The sequence below is a fragment of the Peromyscus eremicus genome, unplaced genomic scaffold (genome assembly GCF_949786415.1).
Source record: "Peromyscus eremicus unplaced genomic scaffold, PerEre_H2_v1 PerEre#2#unplaced_79, whole genome shotgun sequence".
Classification (NCBI taxonomy): domain Eukaryota; kingdom Metazoa; phylum Chordata; class Mammalia; order Rodentia; family Cricetidae; genus Peromyscus; species Peromyscus eremicus.
In genome coordinates, this window is record NW_026734320.1 from 599,656 (window position 1) to 605,366 (window position 5,711).

The following is a 5,711-nucleotide window of genomic DNA, read 5'->3' on the forward strand; positions in this document are numbered from 1 at the left end:
TACAAATAGCACTCACGTCTCTTCCCAGCAAGTACAATGTACTGGACTGAAGAGAAGCTACTGTTCTTGTCAGTTTCCTAAGCAGAGTTGAACTAGATATGGCCCATGTGTGTAGGAAGCACAATTCTTTTGTTCTGAGCAAGCTCACTCTTCTGGCCCTTTAGGAAACACAGTAGAATAGAAGAGTGCTCTTTTCTCAAAAGCAGAGTGTGTTTCTTCTAAGGCGAGCTAGTGTTTATTTCCCAGTCAGTAATGGAGTTGAATCACATGCAGTTTTTGGTCCTACGAGCAAGAGTTGTTTTCTGGTAAGAAGAGTCACTATTGTGCTCCCATTGCCATACACAGTGCAAATAGCACTCGCGTCTGTTCCCAGCAAGAACAGTGCACTGGACTGAAGAGAAGCTACTGTTCTTGTCAGTTTCCTAATCAGAGTTGAACTAGATATGGCCCGTGTGTGTGGGTAGCACAGTTCTTTTGTTCTGAGCAAGCTCACTCTTCTGGCACTGTATGAAACACAGTAGAGTAGAAGAGTGCTCTTTTCTCAAAAGCAGAGTGTGTTTCTCGAGAGGCGAGCTAGTGTTTGTTTCCCAGTCAGAAATGGAGTTGAATCACATGCAGTTTTTGGTCCTACAAGCAAGAGTTGTTTTCTGGTAAGGAGAGTCACTATTGCGCTCCCATTGCCATACACAGTGCAAATAGCACTCGCGTCTGTTCCCAGCAAGTACAGTGTACTGGACTGAAGAGAAGCTGCTGTTCTTGTCAGTTGCATAAGCAGAGTTGAACTAGATTGGCCTGTGTGTGTAGGAAGCACAGTTCTTTTGTTCTGAGCAAGCTCACTGTTCTGGCCCTTTAGGAAAGACAGTAGAGTAGAAGAGTGGTCTTTTCTCAAAAGAAGAGTGTGTTTCTTCTAAGGCGAGCTAGTGTGTGCTTCCCAGTCAGAAATGGAGTTGAATCACATGCAGTTTTTGGTCCTACGTGCAAGAGTTGTTTTCTGGTAAAGAGAGTCACTATTGCGCTCCCATTGCCATACACAGTGCAAATAGCACTCGTGTCTGTTTCCAGCAAGTACAGTGTACTGGACTGAAGAGAAGCTACTCTTCTTGTCAGTTTCCTAAGCAGAGTTGAACTACATATGGCCCGTGTGTGTAGGAAGCACAGTTCTTTTGTTCTGAGCAAGCTCACTGTTCTGGCCCTATTGGAAACACAGTAGAGTAGAAGAGTGCTATTTTCTCAAAAGCAGAGTGTGTTTCTTCTAAGGAGAGCTAGTGTTTGTTTCCCAGTCAGTAATGGAGTTGAATCACATGCAGCTTTTGGTCCTATGAGCAAGAGTTGTTTTCTGGTAAGAAGAGTCACTATTGTGCTCCCATTGCCATACACAGTGCAAATAGCACTCGCGTCTCTTCAAAGCAAGTACAGTGTACTGGACTGAAGAGAAGCTACTGTTCTTGTCAGTTTCCTAAGCAGAGTTGAACTAGATATGGCCCGTGTGTGTAGGAAGCACAGTTCTTTTGTTCTGAGCAAGCTCATTCTTCTGGCCCTGTGTGAAACACAGTAGAGTAGAAGAGTGCTATTTTCTCAAAAGCAGAGTGTGTTTCTCGAGAGGCGAGCTAGTGTGTGTTTCCCAGTCAGAAATGGAGTTGAATCACATGCAGTTTTTGGTCCTACGAGCAAGAGTTGTTTTCTGGTAAGGAGAGTCACTATTGCGCTCCCATTGCCATACACAGTGCAAATAGCACTCGCGTCTCTTCCCAGCAAGTACAGTGTACTGGACTGAAGAGAAGCTACTGTTCTTGTCAGTTTCCTAAGCAGAGTTGAACTAGATATGGCCTGTGTGTGTAGGAAGCACAGTTCTTTTGTTCTGAGAAAGCTCACTGTTCTGGCCCTTTAGGAAACACAGTAGAGTAGAAGAGTGCTCTTTTCTCAAAAGCAGAGTGTGTTTCTTGTAAGGCGAGCTAGTGTTTGTTTCCCAGTCAGAAATGGAGTTGAATCACATGAAGTTTTTGGTCCTATGAGTAAGAGTTGTTTTCTGGTAAGGAGAGTCACTATTGTGCTCCCATTGCCATACACAGTGCAAATAGCACTCGCGTCTATTCCCAGCAAGTACAGTGTACTGGACTGAAGAGAAGCCACTGTTATTGTCAGTTTCCTAAGCAGAGTTGAACTAGATATGGCCCGTGTTTGTAGGAAGCACAGTTCTTTTGTTCTGAGCAAGCTCACTGTTCTGGCCCTATAGGAAACACAGTAGAGTAGAAGAGTGGTCTTTTCTCAAAAGCAGAGTGTATTTCTCGTAAGGCGAGCTAGTGTGTGTTTCCCAATCAGAAATGGAGTTGAATCACATGCAGTTTTTGGTCCTATGAGCAAGAGTTGTTTTCTGGTAAGGAGAGTCACTATTGCGCTCCCAGTGCCATACACAGGGCAAATAGCACTCGTGTCTGTTCCCAGCAAGTACAGTGTACTGGACTGAAGAGAAGCGACTGTTCTTGTCAGTTTCCTAAGCAGAGTTGAACTAGATATGGCCCGTGTGTAGGAAGCCCAGTTCTTTTGTTCTGAGCAAGCTCACTGTTCTGGCCCTATAGAAACACAGTAGAGTAGAAGAGGGCTCTTTTCTCAAAAGCAGAGTGTGTTTCTTCTAAGGCGAGCTAGTGTTTGTTTCCCAGTCAGAAATGGAGTTGAATCACATTCAGTTTCTTGTCCTACGAGCAAGAGTTGTTTTCTGGTTAGGAGAGTCACTATTGTGCTCCCATTGCCCTACACAGGGCAAATAGCACTCGTGTCTGTTCCCAGCAGGTACAGTGTACTGGACTGAAGAGAAGCTACTGTTCTTGTCAATTTCCTAAGCAGAGTTGAACTATATATGGCCCGTTTGTGTAGGAAGCACAGTTCTTTTGTCTGAGCAAGCTCACTGTTCTGGCCCTTTAGGAAACACAGTAGAGTAGAAGAGTGCTCTTTTCTCAAAAGCAGAGTGTGTTTCTTCTCAGGCGAGCTAGTGTTTGTTTCCCAGTCAGTAATGGAGTTGAATCACATGCAGTTTTTGGTCCTACAAGCAAGAGTTGTTTTCTGGTAAGGAGAGTCACTATTGCACTCCCATTGCCATACACAGTGCAAATAGCACTCGCGTCTGTTCCCAGCAAGTACAGTGTACTGGACTGAAGAGAAGCTACTGTTCTTGTCAGTTTCCTAAGCAGAGTTGAACTAGATATGGCCCGTGTGTGTAGGAAGCACAGTTCTTTTGTTCTGAGCAAGCTCACTCTTCTGGCCCTTTAGGAAACACAGTAGAGTAGAAGAGTGCTCTTTTCTCAAAAGCAGAGTGTGTTTCTTCTAATGCGAGCTAGTGTGTGTTTCCTAGTCAGAAATGGAGTTGAATCACATGCAGTTTTTGGTCCTACGAGCAAGAGTTGTTTTCTGGTAAGGAGAGTCACTATTGTGCTCCCATTGCCTTACACAGGGCAAATAGCACTCGTGTCTGTTCCCAGCAAGTACAGTGTACTGGACTGAAGAGAAGCTACTGTTCTTTTCAGTTTCCTAAGCAGAGTTGAACTAGATATGGCCCGTGTGTGTAGGAAGCACAGTTCTTTTGTTCTGAGCAAGCTCACTGTTCTGGCCCTATTGGAAACACAGTAGAGTAGAAGAGGGCTCTTTTCTCAAAAGCAGAGTGTGTTTCTTCTAAGGCGAGCTAGTGTTTGTTTCCCAGTCAGAAATGGAGTTGAATCACATTCAGTTTCTTGTCCTACAAGCAAGAGTTGTTTTCTGGTTAGGAGAGTCACTATTGTGCTCCCATTGCCTTACACAGGGCAAATAGCACTCGTGTCTGTTCCCAGCAAGTACAGTGTACTGGACTAAAGAGAAGCTACTGTTCTTGTCAGTTTCCTAAGCAGAGTTGAACTAGATATGGCCCGTGTGTGTAGGAAACACACTTCTTTTGTTCTGAGCAAGCTCACTCTTCTGGCCCTTTAGGAAACACAGTAGAGTAGAAGAGTGCTCTTTTCTCAAAACCAGAGTGTGTTTCTTCTAAGGCGAGCTAGTGTTTGTTTCCCAGTCAGTAATGGAGTTGAATCACATGAAGTTTTTGGTCCTACGAGCAAGAGTTGTTTTCTGGTAAGAAGAGTCACTATTGCACTCCCATTGCCATACACAGTGCAAATAGCACTCACGTCTCTTCCCAGCAAGTACAATGTACTGGACTGAAGAGAAGCTACTGTTCTTGTCAGTTTCCTAAGCAGAGTTGAACTAGATATGGCCCATGTGTGTAGGAAGCACAATTCTTTTGTTCTGAGCAAGCTCACTGTTCTGGCCCTTTAGGAAACACAGTAGAGTAGAAGAGTGCTCTTTTCTCAAAAGCAGAGTGTGTTTCTTCTAAGGCGAGCTAGTGTTTGTTTCCCAGTCAGTAATGGAGTTGAATCACATGCAGTTTTTGGTCCTACGAGCAAGAGTTGTTTTCTGGTAAGAAGAGTCACTATTGTGCTCCATTTGCCATACACAGTGCAAATAGCACTCGCGTCTGTTCCCAGCAAGAACAGTGCACTGGACTGAAGAGAAGCTACTGTTCTTGTCAGTTTCCTAATCAGAGTTGAACTAGATATGGCCCGTGTGTGTGGGAAGCACAGTTCTTTTGTTCTGAGCAAGCTCACTCTTCTGGCACTGTATGAAACACAGTAGAGTAGAAGAGTGCTCTTTTCTCAAAAGCAGAGTGTGTTTCTCGAGAGGCGAGCTAGTGTTTGTTTCCCAGTCAGAAATGGAGTTGAATCACATGCAGTTTTTGGTCCTACAAGCAAGAGTTGTTTTCTGGTAAGGAGAGTCACTATTGCGCTCCCATTGCCATACACAGTGCAAATAGCACTCGCGTCTGTTCCCAGCAAGTACAGTGTACTGGACTGAAGAGAAGCTACTGTTCTTGTCAGTTGCCTAAGCAGAGTTGAACTAGATTGGCCTGTGTGTGTAGGAAGCACAGTTCTTTTGTTCTGAGCAAGCTCACTGTTCTGGCCCTATTGGAAACACAGTAGAGTAGAAGAGTGCTATTTTCTCAAAAGCAGAGTGTGTTTCTTCTAAGGCGATCTAGTGTTTGTTTCCCAGTCAGAAATGGAGTTGAATCACATGCAGTTTCTTGTCCTACGAGCAAGAGTTGTTTTCTGTTTAGGAGAGTCACTATTGCCCTCCCATTGCCTTACACAGAGCAAATAGCACTCGTGTCTGTTCCCAGCAAGTACAGTGTACTGGACTGAAGAGAAGCTACTGTTCTTGTCAGTTTCCTAAGCAGAGTTGAACTAGATATGGCCTGTGTGTGTAGGAAGCACAGTTCTTTTGTTCTGAGCAAGCTCACTGTTCTGGCCCTTTAGGAAACACAGTAGAGTAGAAGAGTGCTCTTTTCTCAAAAGCAGAGTGTGTTTCTTCTAAGGAGAGCTAGTGTTTGTTTCCCAGTCAGTAATGGAGTTGAATCACATGCAGCTTTTGGTCCTACGAGCAAGAGTTGTTTTCTGGTAAGAAGAGTCACTATTGTGCTCCCATTGCCCTACACAGTGCAAATAGCACTCGCGTCTCTTCCCAGCAAGTACAGTGTACTGGACTGAAGAGAAGCTACTGTTCTTGTCAGTTTCCTAAGCAGAGTTGAACTAGATATGGCCCGTGTGTGTAGGAAGCACAGTTCTTTTGTTCTGAGCAAGCTCATTCTTCTGGCCCTGTATGAAACACAGTAGAGTAGAAGAGTGCTATTTTCT